The sequence below is a fragment of the Protopterus annectens genome, chromosome 12.part0 (genome assembly GCF_019279795.1).
Source record: "Protopterus annectens isolate FY-2018-M chromosome 12.part0, PAN1.0, whole genome shotgun sequence".
Lineage (NCBI taxonomy): Eukaryota > Metazoa > Chordata > Ceratodontiformes > Protopteridae > Protopterus > Protopterus annectens.
In genome coordinates this window covers 797,843,416-797,860,023 of record NC_056746.1, presented here as the reverse complement: position 1 = coordinate 797,860,023, position 16,608 = coordinate 797,843,416, and the positions used below count along the sequence as shown (strand labels likewise).

The window sequence follows — 16,608 nt, the reverse complement described above, 5'->3', positions numbered from 1 at the left end:
AAATTTGAATTAATGACCGATCCTTCAGGAAATTTTCCCTTTCCCTTATATTTAATTTCTATAAGCCAAAAGGGACAGTAGAAACAATTACTGTACTTAACATTGTTAGCTATGGATTTTCAAACGTTATAAAACTAGCTGAAAGGTAGTAGGTGAAAAAGAAAGTACTAAAATTAGCATGCACATGTTTGCACAGTAGTGTAGACAGCTAAAACTCTGATTATACCGTGGTAATCTGAGTATGACTAGCAGTTCAGGCATGGACGATGAACGTGGGCATCCAGGAATGGAGGGGTAGTGATTCCCATCTGCTGTGGACAATGGACATGCACATCCAGGAATGGAGGGGTAGTGATTCCCATCTGCTGTGGACAATGGACATGCACATCCTGGACTGGAGGGGTAGTGATTCCCATCTGCTGTTGCTGCTCTAATGACAGGGCCATGGATGGATGGATGGCAGAGGCTCATCATGACATTGGGAGTCCATGCTGGGAAAAACTTGATTGTGGACACACAAAACTGTGATTGTAGCCTAGATGGCAAGTGTTATGGAGCATGCACATTGACAAGGGGCATAGGTAGCCCCTTGTAGTGACACAGGTACTCACATCACCGCAAGGCAGCCTCACAGCTTTCTAAATGATAGCCCACCTGCAGACAGGGTAGTGTTTCATTAAGAATAGGTTTGACGGTCAACAGGCACAGAGGGTAACAACAATACAGAAAATAAATAACCATGCATACATTAAAAACATGTGTGAAGAACCTGCTCTAAGCCCAAAAATTACACTGTTGGTCATTTATGAAAATCCATAGCCTCAGGCATTCAATAGGAAAAACCATAACACCAGTGACACTGCTGCTACTATTGAGAGTTTATTTTTGATTACTTTGGGGAAATAAGTTATTTTTATCTGTATAGTTCTTGGTCTGTGTTTGTCCCTTTAACATACAGTTTTAGTATTTCACAGTTAGCCCTTCTGCTGATTGTTAGGAACAGAGACTAAGTGGGAAAGGAAGAGAGGAATTTTAATTGAAGGCAGTTTTTACAGTCAGAATCATGTGAGGAAATTACGAAGGTTAAGTTAGCTTCACTTATCAGAATAAAAATGTTTTTGCACTCTATTTATGGTACCACTAAGTGAGAATGTAAAAGCTTCTGTTCACATGACAGCTTTCCAGTGTTGCATTAAATACAGTTGGGTTTGTGGGTAGCATCACAATTTGTAGAAGCCCATGTGCCCTACTCATTAGGTTACCGCTGCAGTTCTAATTTTTCTAAGGAATGCCGAGCAAATTAATACAGAGACAGGGAAGAACACAGTTTATTTTATGCAGTTATTGCTGTGCAAAAAATATGTGCAGGTTTAGATGTTTTAGTTTCTTGTATCCAGAGTTGATAACTAAGTAGCTAAATTTCAATACATTAAAATGACATGTTTTGTGCTTAATTATCACCATAAAATGTGTTTGAATATTTGATGTACTGTTCAACGTTTCTGTACTGTGCAAACCTTGATTAGTAAAGCACAAAAAGACGTGTATTGAACATTAAAGGTTTTATTAGGGCCCTAAAACAAGTTAAAATTATAATTACAGATTAGTTGTTCCTTCAGACATGCTGCTGCTAGTTCTTGCAGTTATCATGTTGATACTGTAACAGCACTATTCGTCAGTGGTAATCCATCAAAAGGCTATTACCTATAGATGAACTATAGAAAAAAGAAGACGCCATCAATACCACACCATCACTAATTTATTCAGTACCAAATGAATTGCATGCAAATTAGAAAAAAAAATAAAATGAGGGGACAGTGTTAATCTTACTGCATGCTGACTGATCAAATAAATAGCAATGTCTTGTTCATTTCTCTTTGACCAAGTATGTCTTTGTCCAATTGAAATCACAGAACACAACACTGGCATGCATGGAATTAATCACCAGAATGTGTTAAGTTTTTAGACTACATAACCTCCTCATTTTCTTCAGCTTACTAGCTGTTTACATAGTAGTGAAGAAACTAAACAAGTGATTATAGCTGAGAAATTATATCTGCCTTTTTCCTGCAGCTGTACTACAAGTACTCACCATATGGTACAGGAAATTGAGATTTGGTGGCCAAAGTAGAACTAATATGTTTTCGAGGCAGAAATGATCTCTGTGAAGATAAAACATGTTTTATCTCTGAGACAAAAATGAACTTGCTATGATCAGTCACTCTCGTCTAAACTTGGAGTAGTGTGTATCACAGAAAATGATTCTTAGGTGGTTGAAGCATTGTTTTGTTAACATAACTGAAAAGCTATCGTGCATGCAGTGTTTTTCATAGTCTAGCTTTTTTTTTTCTTTTAATGGCCCCAGAAGCAGTTTCATTACATTTTGAATGCAAATGTTATTGAAATATTATTCACATTTCTGGGATGTTTGGTTCAGTTTATCCACAGTGTTCACAGAACATTGTGCAGCAGTTTTTAATGTTCTTAAATCCTTTCCATCTAGCTAAAGGTTCTGTTCTGTTCATCATTCATCATGATAAAGATAGCATTGTATAGCCATGTTGTGCGGCTTGCCATCTTTCCTTCTTGCACTGTGGATCTGGTCATGTATCCTGTATTTTTTGTAGCTGCCCGTGCTTTCACAGCAGTGTCATACATGTCAGATGACACTACAACATTTCTACCTTCTCTCAGAGTAAGGGCCTTCATTGCTGACAGGTGTTCATCTACCGTAGTGGAACACACTAGTTAAGGGCCTTCATTGTTGGCAGGTGTTCATCTACCGTAGTGGAACACACTAGTTAAGGGCCTTCATTGCTGGCAGGTGTTCATCTACCGTAGTGGAACACAGTAGTTAAGGGCCTTCATTGCTGGCAGGTGTTCATGTACCGTAGTGGAACACTCTAGTTAAGGGCCTTCATTGCTGGCAGGTGTTCATGTACCGTAGTGGAACACACTAGTTAAGGGCCTTCATTGCTGGCAGGTGTTCATCTACCGTAGTGGAACACACTAGTTAAGGGCCTTCATTGCTGGCAGGTGTTCATGTACCGTAGTGGAACACACTAGTTAAGGGCCTTCATTGCTGGCAGGTGTTCATCTACCGTAGTGGAACACACTAGTTAAGGGCCTTCATTGCTGGCAGATGTTCATCTACTGTAGTGGAACACACTAGTTAAGGGCCTTCATTGCTGGCAGGTGTTCATCTACCGTAGTGGAACACACTAGTTAAGGGCCTTCATTGCTGGCAGGTGTTCATCTACCGTAGTGGAACACACTAGTTAAGGGCCTTCATTGCTGGCAGATGTTCATCTACTGTAGTGGAACACACTAGTTAAGGGCCTTCATTGCTGGCAGGTGTTCATCTACCGTAGTGGAACACACTAGTTAAGGGCCTTCATTGCTGGCAGGTGTTCATCTACCGTACTGGAACACACTAGTTAAGGGCCTTCATTGCTGGCAGATGTTCATCTACCGTAGTGGAACACACTAGTTAAGGGCCTTCATTGCTGGCAGGTGTTCATCTACCGTAGTGGAACGCACTAGTTAAGGGCCTTCATTGCTGGCAGGTGTTCATGTACCGTAGTGGAACACACTAGTTAAGGGCCTTCATTGCTGGCAGGTGTTCATCTACCGTAGTGGAACACACTAGTTAAGGGCCTTCATTGCTGGCAGGTGTTCATCTACCGTAGTGGAACACACTAGTTAAGAGCCTTCATTGCTGGCAGGTGTTCATCTACCGTAGTGGAGCACACTAGTTAAGGGCCTTCATTGCTGGCAGGTGTTCATCTACCATAGTGGAACACACTAGTTAAGGGCCTTCATTGCTGGCAGGTGTTCATCTACCATAGTGGAACACACTAGTTAAGGGCCTTCATTGTTGGCAGGTGTTCATGTACCGTAGTGGAACACACTAGTTAAGGGCCTTCATTGCTGGCAGGTGTTCATCTACCGTAGTGGAACACACTAGTTAAGGGCCTTCATTGCTGGCAGGTGTTCATGTACCGTAGTGGAACACTCTAGTTAAGGGCCTTCATTGCTGGCAGGTGTTCATGTACCGTAGTGGAACACACTAGTTAAGGGCCTTCATTGCTGGCAGGTGTTCATGTACCGTAGTGGAACACTCTAGTTAAGGGCCTTCATTGCTGGCAGGTGTTCATGTACCGTAGTGGAACACACTAGTTAAGGGCCTTCATTGCTGGCAGGTGTTCATCTACCATAGTGGAACACACTAGTTAAGGGCCTTCATTGCTGGCAGGTGTTCATCTACCATAGTGGAACACACTAGTTAAGGGCCTTCATTGTTGGCAGGTGTTCATCTACCATAGTGGAACACACTAGTTAAGGGCCTTCATTGTTGGCAGGTGTTCATGTACCGTAGTGGAACACACTAGTTAAGGGCCTTCATTGCTGGCAGGTGTTCATCTACCGTAGTGGAACACACTAGTTAAGGGCCTTCATTGCTGGCAGGTGTTCATGTACCATAGTGGAACACTCTAGTTAAGGGCCTTCATTGCTGGCAGGTGTTCATGTACCATAGTGGAACACACTAGTTAAGGGCCTTCATTGCTGGCAGGTGTTCATCTACCGTAGTGGAACACATTAGTTAAGGGCCTTCATTGCTGGCAGGTGTTCATCTACCGTAGTGGAACACACTAGTTAAGGGCCTTCATTGCTGGCAGGTGTTCATCTACCGTAGTGGAACACACTAGTTAAGGGCCTTCATTGCTGGCAGGTGTTCATCTACCGTAGTGGAACACACTAGTTAAGGGCCTTCATTGCTGGCAGGTGTTCATCTACCGTAGTGGAACACACTAGTTAAGGGCCTTCATTGCTGGCAGGTGTTCATGTACCGTAGTGGAACACACTAGTAAAGGGCCTTCATTGCTGGCAGGTGTTCATGTACCATAGTGGAACACACTAGTTAAGGGCCTTCATTGCTGGCAGGTGTTCATCTACCGTAGTGGAACACACTAGTTAAGGGCCTTCATTGCTGGCAGGTGTTCATCTACCGTAGTGGAACACACTAGTTAAGGGCCTTCATTGCTGGCAGATGTTCATCTACTGTAGTGGAACACACTAGTTAAGGGCCTTCATTGCTGGCAGGTGTTCATCTACCGTAGTGGAACACACTAGTTAAGGGCCTTCATTGCTGGCAGGTGTTCATCTACCGTAGTGGAACACACTAGTTAAGGGCCTTCATTGCTGGCAGGTGTTCATCTACCGTAGTGGAACACACTAGTTAAGGGCCTTCATTGCTGGCAGGTGTTCATGTACCATAGTGGAACACTCTAGTTAAGGGCCTTCATTGCTGGCAGGTGTTCATGTACCATAGTGGAACACACTAGTTAAGGGCCTTCATTGCTGGCAGGTGTTCATGTACCGTAGTGGAACACACTAGTTAAGGGCCTTCATTGCTGGCAGGTGTTCATCTACCGTAGTGGAACACACTAGTTAAGGGCCTTCATTGCTGGCAGGTGTTCATCTACCGTAGTGGAACACACTAGTTAAGGGCCTTCATTGCTGGCAGGTGTTCATGTACCGTAGTGGAACACACTAGTTAAGGGCCTTCATTGCTGGCAGGTGTTCATGTACCGTAGTGGAACACACTAGTAAAGGGCCTTCATTGCTGGCAGGTGTTCATGTACCATAGTGGAACACACTAGTTAAGGGCCTTCATTGCTGGCAGGTGTTCATCTACCGTAGTGGAACACACTAGTTAAGGGCCTTCATTGCTGGCAGGTGTTCATCTACCGTAGTGGAACACACTAGTTAAGGGCCTTCATTGCTGGCAGATGTTCATCTACTGTAGTGGAACACACTAGTTAAGGGCCTTCATTGCTGGCAGGTGTTCATCTACCGTAGTGGAACACACTAGTTAAGGGCCTTCATTGCTGGCAGGTGTTCATCTACCGTAGTGGAGCACACTAGTTAAGGGCCTTCATTGCTGGCAGGTGTTCATCTACCATAGTGGAACACACTAGTTAAGGGCCTTCATTGCTGGCAGGTGTTCATCTACCATAGTGGAACACACTAGTTAAGGGCCTTCATTGCTGGCAGGTGTTCATCTACCATAGTGGAACACACTAGTTAAGGGCCTTCATTGTTGGCAGGTGTTCATGTACCGTAGTGGAACACACTAGTTAAGGGCCTTCATTGCTGGCAGGTGTTCATCTACTGTAGTGGAACACACTAGTTAAGGGCCTTCATTGCTGGCAGGTGTTCATGTACCGTAGTGGAACACTCTAGTTAAGGGCCTTCATTGCTGGCAGGTGTTCATGTACCGTGAGTGGAACACACTAGTTAAGGGCCTTCATTGCTGGCAGGTGTTCATGTACCGTAGTGGAACACTCTAGTTAAGGGCCTTCATTGCTGGCAGGTGTTCATGTACCGTAGTGGAACACACTAGTTAAGGGCCTTCATTGCTGGCAGGTGTTCATCTACCATAGTGGAACACACTAGTTAAGGGCCTTCATTGCTGGCAGGTGTTCATCTACCGTAGTGGAACACACTAGTTAAGGGCCTTCATTGCTGGCAGGTGTTCATCTACCGTAGTGGAACACACTAGTTAAGGGCCTTCATTGCTGGCAGGTGTTCATGTACCGTAGTGGAACACACTAGTTAAGGGCCTTCATTGCTGGCAGGTGTTCATCTACCATAGTGGAACACGCTAGTCATGCTTTGCTCCATTTCCTTGCATGTGGATACCTGGCAGGCCACCAGCATTACTATGTGGCTTTATCCTACTGTATTCAGTGACATAAGGTTGTACTTCAAACAGTGCCCAACACTGTAGGTATGTTTCAAACCATGATAGCTGTTCTTTCTTGGGTAAAAAAAAATTGAAATTGAAAACTGATGGTCTGTCAGCAATGTCACTTTCTTTCTGTACAGTTACTGCCAACACTTCTTCACTCACCAAATCAGGGTAAGGGTTTCTCTGTCAACATGGGTATAATTCGGTCAATGTGGACAGAATTCCAGTCAGCTTTTGTCAGTGATCTAATAGCACATGCAGTCAGTTTTTTATACCATCCAGGATTTACATGACAGACGTTCAACATATCCATAAGGTGAAGTGTTGCTTGTCAGTTTAGTTAGCACTGAATGATGGGGAGGAAGCAATTTGATCGATCTTTGCAGCTGTGTCAACACAGTATCTGCTTTTGTAGTGTTATCACTTTCTGCTTGAGTTCCAGTAACTTGCTATTGATGAATCACATGTATTCTCACAGTAAGCATCAATTTAAAAAAGTATGTGAGGGCTTTGTCCTACTGTTCTGTAGATATGATACTGCCATGGCGGTATCAGCTCTGAAGAAGTATATGTGCAGGGAAAGTCTGTGTGTTGCAGTTTGTCACTCCCAAATGTGCAGGTGATTGGTTACATTGCATCTGTTCATAGTTGAACAATTGAAAGACAGCCCTTGAAAGTGTATTCTCAGCTGTCTTGTCTTTCCAGGTGGAGCTATTCTGTAGTTGTGAGTGCATTCATTAGATGATAACCACTTTGAAGTTTGATAGAAATCTGTGGTAGCAGATTGTCAGTCCTCTGCAATGATGTATTCTGAGGTGTAGGTACCCTTAACCCAGCTTCCATCTTGTCCAGTGATTATTTAGTCCATGCTTGTTGATCACATGTCCACAGCAGGGTATTTCTTCTTTGAAAAATTCTTAGCTGTTTCTTTTAACTTGAACGCCATACTCCTTTAATCTCTCTATAATCCTGCATAGCTTATTGTTGTGTCCTTTATCATCCTTGACTGTCACGTGTCTCATCAGAGTAATACAGGTACTAAATATTCCATAATGCTTATATCTATTGTATGCTGTCAAATGTCTACCTCTGAGATTGCAGCTAAAGCAAGCCAGTTGTACTGGAACATCCTTGTATGTATTAATTGTCACGTTCCTGTTGGAAGAGTCCCTTATTTATATTTGCAGGTTGGCTTGTGTTTGGTTAGTCTTTGTGAAATGCTTTCTTTTAATGATGCTGCGATGTTTTTTCTCCATGGTAATGGGAAGTTTTGCACAGTGTGAAGCATATGGTTATGTGGTTATGGTAGCTTTAAAATCTGCGCACATACACACATCTCCTGCATCTCTTGTTATTTTTTACAGGTGGCAGACATGGTATATTCTGGCATTTACAGTACTAGCCCTACATTTAGTCTAAGTGCATGAGGCACTGTGAAACCTTTGCTGGCATTTGCTCTAGTTCTCTCTTGTTCTGACAATGTTAGCCTTGTGTTTAATTCCCCTCTCAGTTTATCCCTGTCACCTTTAGGATTACCCATGCAGTTAATTTACATTATGTAGCGCCATACAAATCTCTATCAAATTCCTTGCTCTTCTTCTTCTTTCAGCTGTTCCTGTTAAGGGTCGCCACAGTGGATCATCTGTTTCCATTTCTTCCTGTCCTCTGCAACATGCTCTTTCACACCAACAGTCTGCATGTCCTCTCTCACTACATCCACAAACCTTATCTTAGGCCTTCCTCTTTTCCTCTTACCTGGCAGCTCCATCCTTAGCATCCTTTTCCCAATATGCCCAGCATCCCTCCTCAGCACATGTCCAAACCAATGCAATCTCGCCTCTCATGCTTTGTCTCCAAACTGAGCTGACCCTCTAATATACTGATTCCTAATCCAGTCCATCCTAGTTACACCCAGTGCAAATCTTAACGTCTTTAACTCTGCCACATCCAGCTCTGACTCCTGCCTTTTTGTCAATGCCACCATCTCCAATCCGTATAACATAGCTGGTCACACTACCCTCTTATAGACCTTCCCTTTCACTCTTACTGGTACCCGTCTGTCACAAATCACTCCTGACACTCTTCTCCACCCACTCCACCCTGCGTGTGCTCTCTTCTTCACCTCTCTTCCACACTCACCATTACTCTGAACTGTTGATCCCAAGTACTTAAACTCATCCATCTTTACCAACTCTTTTCCCTGCATCCTCACCATCCCTCTACCCTCCCTCTCATTTACACACATATATTCTGTTTTAGCCCTGCTGACCTTCTTCCTCTCCTCTCTAGAGCATATCTCCACCTCTCCAGGGTCTCCTCAACCTGGTCCCTACTCTCACTACATATCACAATGTCATCTGCAAACATCATAGTCCACGGGGCCTCCTGTCTGATCTCATCTGTCAACCTGTCCATCACCACTGCAAATAAGAAAGGGCTCAGAGCTGATCCTTGATGCAATCCCACCTCCACCTTAAACGTATCTGTCACTTCCACCGCAGTCCTCAGCAATGTCACACTACCCTTGTACATATCCTGTGCCACTCTTACATACTTCTCTGACACTCCCGACTTCCTCACACAATACCACAACTCCTCTCTAGGCACCCTGTCATATGCTTTCTCTAAGTCCACAAAGACACAATGCAACTCCTTCTGACCTTCTCTGTATTTCTCCAACAATACTCTCAGAGCATACATTGCATCTGTAGTGCTCTTTCCTGGCATAAACCCATACTGCTGATCACTAATCATCACCTCCCTTCTTAACCTAGCTTCCACTACTCTTTCCCATAACTTCAAGCTGTGACTGATCAATTTTATCCCTCTGTAGTTACTGCAGCTCTGCACATCACCCTTATTCTTAAAGATAGGTACCAAAACACTTTTTCTCCACTCCTCAGGCATCCTCTGACTTTCCAAAATTTCATTAAACAATCTGGTTAAAAATTTCACTGCCATTTCTCCTAAGCACCTCCATGCTTCCACTGGTATGTCATCTGGGCCAAAAGCCTTTCCATTCTTCATCCTCTTCATAGCTGTCCTTACTTACTCCTTGCTAATCTGTTTCACTTCCTGATTCACTATCTCCACATCATCCACCCTTCTGTCTCTCTCATTCTCTTCATTCATCAGCCCTTCAAAGTACTCTTTCCAGCTACTCAACACACTCTCCTCACTTGTGAGTACGTTTCCCTCACTATCCTTTATCACCCTTACCCGCTGCACATCTTTCCCAGCGCTGTCCCTCTGTCTAGCCAATTGGTACAGGTCCTTTTCTCCCTCTTTAGTGTCCAATCTCTCATACAACCCTCCATATGCCTTATCCTTAGCCTTTGCCACCTCCCTCTTTGCCATGCGCCTCATCTCCTTATACTCATGTCTACTTTCTTCATCTCTTTGACAATCCCACTTCTTCCCCAGCCTCTTCCTCTGTATACTTTCCTGTACTTCCTCATTCCACCACCAGGTGTCATTGTCCTCCTTCCTCTGTCTAGATGTCACACCAAGCACCTTTCTAGCTAATTCCTTGTCCCTTTGTTGGTATAATACCTTTTGTCCTCACTTTATACACTTTAGTGATTTGGCACCAATTTTTCTGCATCCTATGTTTTGTTTTTGGAGCTGTCATAAAGTATATGTGCAGCTGTTATACACACTCATTTATTCCACTTTATTTACTTTTCTATGCTGTCTTTGTCCCGGGTCATAAAAGAAAATGTTCACTTATATGGTTACCAGACAAACAAACAAAACATAATTAAATCATTTCTCTGTAGCAAGCATAAATGTGTCTCTTGAAATAATATTTCAAATGCAAATGTATATTGCAGGGGAAAAGTTTGATATAGTTCTGAAAAACATGGAAAATGCTTAGTTGATGGTGCTTGTTGAAAGATGCTTATGCTACTGAAATCTCTTTCTCAGGAAAGAAAGAAAAAATGTGCAAAACAAATAGAGCACAGCTTTACTGTTTTGTAGGGAGATCTAGGACCCCTCACTCCTCATACATGGTTATTATCTCCAGACCCCCAATTGCAATGTATACTAATTCCAAGGTTGCATTGTCTGAGAATAAGGATTTTTCTTCTGGGGTAAGTCAGCTTCCCTGTTTCTGATGTAGTGTGACCTCCATTAATATATTTGTTAAACTGAGTTGTGTGGGTGCTGCTTCCTATACTGGTGGACATAGCAACCAACTGCTAAGATTTACTCTTAGCACTATAAAATTTGCCCACAAATGTAGCCTTGCTTCTCCTAGATTTACTAATAAACTTCATGTAGATGTAACTGTTTAAGGATACATACAGTACAACTTAACCAATTTTAGCCAACAAAAGATTATGTAACACTAAAAATATGGCATACAGTATAAGAAGATATCCTATTCTGAAAAATAAGAACATGTTTCTCTTTCTGACCCTCTGCTATGTTTTTTAAAAGCAGTATTATGAGTTTGTTTATTTTGTATATTTCCTCTGTGCAGTTAGCCATCTCCAGACCCTGGTGCCTCTCCTTGTATGCTAGGTCTAACTACCCCCTCCTGTCCTCCCTCTTGCTAACTCTGATTAAGGTCAGGGCCAACAAGGAGACTGAGGTGCCCCAGAACTGCATCATGCTGGTGCCACGGGGTTTTGCTCCTTATGCCCTACCCTTGTGTTTCCCTATGTGCTTGCCTGTAAAATCTGAGGGGCAGGAGTACAGTAGCTACATGCTGGTGTAATTCCTCACCTCCTCAGGAGCCACTGCCCTCTACCATTTCCCCTCTTTCTAAAACTCTCCCCCTGTGTCCCCAGCCTCTACTAGGGATAGAATGTGGTGAATACCCTGATGATCGCCCCTGTCTCCTCCTGAGATGGGTATGCCCATCCCTTCCTGCCAGGACCTCAGTCATCCAAACTACTAACTGAACCTTTGTCACTTGGGCCACAGTCAAGGTTTTATCCCTCTATGCCACAGTTTTGGCTTAGTCATAATTATGATTTTAAATCTTAGAGGTTGAGAGGTATGCTGTGGAATGCAGGAAATCTAGACACCCTGTTAAATAGTTGTATTATAAATTTATTTTGGTACTTTTATTTTTTTAGTCTAGCAATCTATCTATCCAGCTGTCTATCCATCCATTGTTGACCAGGTTAGTCCAACTAGTGGTCTCTTTTCAGGGGAGACTCTAGGTGGTATTTATACTACTGGAGACATTTGGTTAAGTCATCAAGGAACTTCCCCTACTCTTGGTAGTCGGGGGGGGGGATTTGTGTGTTACATATCCTGACTTCCTGTTTCCTGTCTAGGTGTGGAGGCAGCCAGGAGGAACAGGAAGAAGATATGGCTGATTAATGATTTATGAAAATGAAGTGAAGGATAATAAAAATGTAGTTGAAATGGTAGATTCGCTGCCAGATGTTTTTTCTGATGCTGTGGGTGCAGAAAAAACAGTGATATTGGAAGAAAGGGAGATCATAGCTGTAATAGAGATGGATTCAGAGGAAAACTTTCAGAGGCGATTGTTTGAAGTAGAGACAGTTACCTCTGGGAAATGAATAATTACAACCTTCCATTCAGAAGGGTTGTGGGATGATTATTTGGAATAAATGGTAAACCAAAGTGAACCAGAAAGTGGAGCAGCAATTTCATGGAGTGACATCATGGAGAAAATAGAAGAAAAAGGAGAAGAAGTGACTGCATCAGAAAAACTTATGCACAAACTTTGGGAGAAGGAGCAAAGAAGAAAGAAGAAATAAAAGAAACAAAAAAGAAGTATACAGTAATGTGAGCTGTAAAGTGAAGAAAGTTTGGACCGGTATAAGGTTTGGGACTCTGTCATAGAACCTCTGGATGTCAAAGCAAAAGAGGTAAGAACATTCATTTTAATTAATAAACAGACTTTTTGTGACTTGATATTTCAGACTGGGCAAGCCATGGAAACTTTTTTGGGTGCATATGAAGAAAAGAAAAATATTTATCCATGGTCAGAATATGTCATGCGAGGTTTTTACAGACAAAAAAAAAAGAATAATGATTCAGTTTAGAACTGAAGTTGAAACAAAAGAACTGAAAGAACATCTGTTAACTATATGCAAAGAAGTAATGGACACTACCAAAATATATGATGAAAGAGGACTGTGGGATGGGAGGTAGGAATGTGGAGTAATACTGAAAATGGAAAATGATAATGTTATGCACATACATAGTATTCATAGTATTGATGTTCATAGTAATAGGGGTTTTGTGAAGTGCAGGGTCAACCAAAAACTTATTTTTGTGGAAAAAATTATCGTTTAATAAATGAATGTGATAAAAAAGATGCTACTTATGTGGTAAAACAGGGCATAATGCAAAAAATGTGATTTAAAGTGCAAATAAATGTGGCAATATTGATCATTCATGGCTAGAATGTGAAATGAGTATGCAAGAAAATTAAGTTATACAGGATAAAGAGATAGGATGTGTTATACAACAAAATGTACAAACAGATGTAACTGATAAAGTTATACATAAAGTTAAAGTACTAAGGAAAAAGAAACCGAGGAGACAAGTGAGGAGGAAGCAGATTGGTGCACAGTAAGAAATACAAATAATTTGAAAGGGAAAAAGAGTTAAAGAAAGGAAAAGATAATTCAAAAACATAATGCTTAGAGAAAATAAGAAAGGAAAGGGATAAACATTTTATTATACTAACTGTTCTTAAAAACAGAAAACATTAGCTTTGAATGTGAACAGTTTGAAAAATATTAAGAGGAGGATAGGTGTATTACAATGGTGTGCTGCAGTGGATGCACGTATTATTGTTTAAGACGACATCAGATTATTAACAGAGGAAGAAAGAACACAAACTGATACACTTTGGAATGGTGTGGTAGTTTGGAACATGGAGAAAGAAACATGCTCGGGCATATGTATATTATGTCAAGAAAGCAATAAAATTTATTTATTTTACATTTGTTGACCAGGCTACTCCAACTGGATATATGTCCATTTTCAGTAGAGGCCCGGGGAGATGAGCTCCAAAATAAAAATATATTATTAAAAAAAATTCATTTGACAGTTACAAAGGATAACTTTTAGCACATTGATACAGTTCTTTTCAATATGACAAAGTACAAATTAAAAATATATGACAAAAGAGTTAATTTCCTATTCCAATCTAGAGTAGGAAATATCATCTGGTTAACGCTCTTTCTAAGTAATTTGTGGCTGATTACTTAGCTTGTATTTATCATTTCAGCAGAAGTAAATAACTTGGTCTAAGAAGCGAAAGCAGAAAGAATGAAAAAGTGTAACAAACAAGTAATGGTTAGTTGAGGTTGCAACTAGGACATAGCCAGTGTTTTCTTGGGTATATTTTAAGTTTCTGTCTGAAAACTGATAGGGAGGAAAGTGATGTAAGATCACTAGGAAGTAGATTCCAGTTTTTCCCAACTGTATTTGAGAAGAGCGAGTCCCCTGCCATGTTGTTGGATTTGGTTGTGCAAACTAATAGTTTATTAAAAGAGCGTAAGGTGTTCAGATTTTTGTAGGGACAGATCAGGAAAGATAGTATTGGAGTCTTATGAGGCTGGTAAAGGGTCTTGTGGGCAATTGTAAGTTGGTTAAAAATTAGCTGATTCTGAAGGTCCAGCCAACCTAGCTATGATAGATTCTGACAGTGATGGGTTCTGATGGGTTGTCCAGTGGCAAATCTGGCAATGTTATTGTAGGATTTAGCTAGTTTCAGGAGATTATGTTTAGACAGGTTAGTATAGACAGGAGAGGAATAAAGAAGTGTAGAAATTAGGTGGGAGTGGGCGATAGTAGATCTGGCTAGTAGATCTGGCTAGTGGAGTAAGAAATGGTTTAATCCTGTAGAGGGAGCCCATTTTTTTGTTGACAGTTTTTACTGTATTGTTTATATGAGTATCAAAGGAGAGGTGGTTGTCAGTAGTTACTCCTAGGAGTTTGGTTGTTATATCAGGAAATATGAGTGTTCCATTTCTAGATGCAATTGAGAAATTAATTTGGGTGGATTTACGGGTAGGAGTAAATAGTAAGAGCTTTTTTTAGGATTCAGTAGGAGGTAATGTTGTAGAAACCATGTTTCAACTATACTAAATACTAATTTAGTTTTTGTTTGCAGTTCAGATGAGGAACTGGCTGAGCAAATTATTGTTGAGTCGTCTGCATATTGTATACAAGTGGCATGTGGAATAGCTAGGTATAGATCATTGATGAAGATTGAGAAAAGGAGAGGGTCTAGAATGGAGCCCTGAGGGGACACCTAGAGTAACAGGCAGGTGGAAGGATAGGTGATTTTCACAGAGAACTGCTTGCTGCTGATTGCTGAGGTAGGAATTGAACCATTTTATGGCCTGAGAATCAAGATAAAGAGATTTGAGAATATGTATTAGCAGTTAGTGGTTAACCATGTCAAAAGCTTTTGACAGGTCAATAAAGAGAGCAGATGTAAGAATATTATTATTTCTGTTTTTGTTAAAGGAGTTAGGGAAGGACGGGGGGGGCGGTTGTGGTACTATGGAATGGCCTAAAGCCATGTTGGCAATCAGCAAGTAAGTTATTTTGAATTAGATGGTTTAGTAGTTGTTTCTGAATGCATTTTTCCATTATTTTTGCCAAGGGGATACTAGGGCTATAGGACGATAGTTAGAATGTTCATTAGAGTTCCCTCCTTTGTGTATGGGGATAATGTGAGAGATTTTCCAGATTGATGGAATTGTTCCCTCATTTATGGTTCTGTTTATGAGGATGGCTATTGGATAGGCAACAGCTCTAGCTGCTTTCTGCAGGTATTCTGCAGGTAGCTGGTCGGCTGATGGGGTGCAAGCTTTTAGTTTGTGGATGAGTTTACAGATGGAGTGTATTGGGATAGGTTGTATTTGAAATGTGGGGAGAGAGCTAGTAAAGGAGGTAGGAACGGTTGAGCTGTTAGGGGAAAGTTGGTTTGCAAGAGAGTGTATAGCTTCTGTAAAGAAGGTATTAAAGTCATTAGCAGCTTGCTTTGGGTTTTCCCGTTGACTACCTAGTGGGGTTGGTGTCCTAGTTTGGCCTGGGCAAAGCAGTCTATTGATGCTTGTCCAAAACCTTTGTGGGTTACTCTGGTGTTTGTGTTGCATTTTGTTGTAAAACTGTTTTTTTATCTGAGAGAATAGCCTTTTTTGTTTCATTTCTCATTTGTCTAAAAGTTAGGTGATCTAAAGTACCTTTGGTAGTTCTCCACCTGATCCAAGCTTTATTTCTGAGTAGCATTTTTTGTCTGGTGTCTTTAGAGAGCCAGGGGGCTGGTTTAGGCCTAATTCTTATAGTACGTTTTGGAGCATGCTGGTCTAGGATGGCTAAGAATTTTGTGTTAAAGTATTTAACAGCCTCTTCTATTGAGAGACTTTTTAAGGAGGACCAATTGCATGCCCTAAGTTCATTTTGGAATAGTTCAGGGTTGAAGTCCTTATTGGGCCTTATTGTCCTATATGTGACTGTAAGGGGAATATTGGTCTTTTGTTTGATTATGTAGGTTAACGAATGGTTACTGATATTGTCTGGGAAAATTCCTGCTGTTTAAGTATGGTGGTATTTATTTATGAGAATCCAATCTAAGATAGTTTCTTTTTTGTTTAGTTTCTTAATTCTGGTTGGGGAGGAAATGATTTGTGAAAAGCCATGCCAGTTAATATGGGAAGTGGGATGTTCAGCACTGATACACTTCCAGTCGATATTGAAATCTCCTAGGATAATAGTTTCTTGTGGGAAGTATGGAGACAGGGAGCCAAGGATATCCTCAAGTATACTGATATTATTACCAGGAGGTAAGTAGATACAGATGATGTATATGGATTTACTAGAATTTAGCTGAAGTTTGGAAGCAA

The 16,608-nt window shown here is 41.3% G+C and overlaps 1 protein-coding gene across 9 annotated transcripts in view; it reads left to right on the top strand.

Moving 5' to 3' along the window:
• KIAA1217 (KIAA1217 ortholog) overlaps positions 1-16,608 on the top strand; it is a 2,251,763-nt gene that overhangs the window by 2,128,287 nt on the left and 106,868 nt on the right. The gene's annotated exons all lie outside the window — the stretch shown is intronic.